This window comes from Myotis lucifugus, unplaced genomic scaffold (assembly GCF_000147115.1).
Source record: "Myotis lucifugus unplaced genomic scaffold, Myoluc2.0 scaffold_11, whole genome shotgun sequence".
Lineage (NCBI taxonomy): Eukaryota > Metazoa > Chordata > Mammalia > Chiroptera > Vespertilionidae > Myotis > Myotis lucifugus.
Window position 1 is genome coordinate 10,621,527 of NW_005871059.1, and position 1,380 is coordinate 10,622,906.

Consider the following 1,380-nt stretch of genomic DNA (forward strand, 5'->3'; position numbering starts at 1 on the left):
CCTCCCTCCCCTTACTTTCAAAAAAAAAAAAAAAAACAATGGAAAATATCCTTTTTCGGACTCAACCCCCCCTGCACCCAGGTGCCTGGAATAAAAGTCTTCTGATATATTATGGCCTCAAGTCATAGGTGTGCGACCCTGGCCCATTCAGAAGCTTTCAGAGATCAGGTAGACAGTGTTGTTGGGTTTTTTTTTTTTTTTGGCAGGGAGGGTGTTGGGAGAAGAGGAGGGATTGTGAAAAAATGAAGAATAAAAGAACCTGGCTGGCATGTCTCAGTGGTTGAGTTTGATTCCAGTCAGGGTACATACTGGGGTTGTGGATAGGTCCCTGGTGGTGGGTGTGCAGGAGGCAAACAATTGATGTTTCTCTCTCATCGATGTTTCTGTCTCTCTATCCATCTCTATTCCTTTCTCTCTAAAGTAAATGAAACATATGTTTTAGAAAATAAAAGAAAGCCCTAGTCAGTTTGGCTCAGTGGATAGAGTGTCGACCTGTGGACCAAAGGGTCCCAGGTTCGATTTCAGTCAAGGGCACGTACCTCGGTTGCAGGCTTCTCCCTGGCCCAGGTCCTGGTCAGGGTTGGTGCAGGAGGCAACCAAATGATGTGTTTCTCTCACATCAGTATTTCTCTTTCCCTCTCTCTTCCACTCTCTCTAAAAATCAATGGAAAAATATCCTCGAGTGAGGATTACTAATAATAATCCTATATAATAAAAGGCTAATATGCAAATCATCCGAATGGCAGAATGACTGGTCGCTATGGCACACACTGACCACCAGGGGGCAGCGCCACTCAGCCAGAAGCCCTGAGCCAGGCTTACGGCTGGTGAGCTGCCTCCACAGCAGGGCTAAGGATGTCCGACTGCCAGCTTAGGTCCAGACTGCGAGAGGGATGTCTGACTGCCGGCCCCAGGGAGTGGGCCTAAGACATCAGTCGGACATCCCCTGAGCCCCCAGACTGTAAGAGGGTGCAGGCCGGGCTGAGGGACCCCACCCCCATCGAGTGCACAAATTTCGTGCACTGGGCCTCTAGTAATAATAAAAGAAAAGAAAAGAAAAAGGGGCTTACAAGGTGGTGATAAAATATTAAAATAAGTATGTTATAGTGAAACAAGCCAAATCACTGCTCTTTTTTTATTAGTTAATTTATTATTAAATTATTTTTTTCTTTATGTGCATGTGAAGCTATAGGCATTTACTTTGAAGCTTTAAAATTATGCCTTGGTTTTATCTCATGTCCTTAGTAATTTGTCTTATTAATTGTGTTGATCTGATTACTTAGTATTTTTCTCTTAATTGTTTTGGTTTAATTATTCAATAATTCCTTTCATTAAAACATTTTCAATAATTATGATATTTGAAAAGATAATCTCTAAATT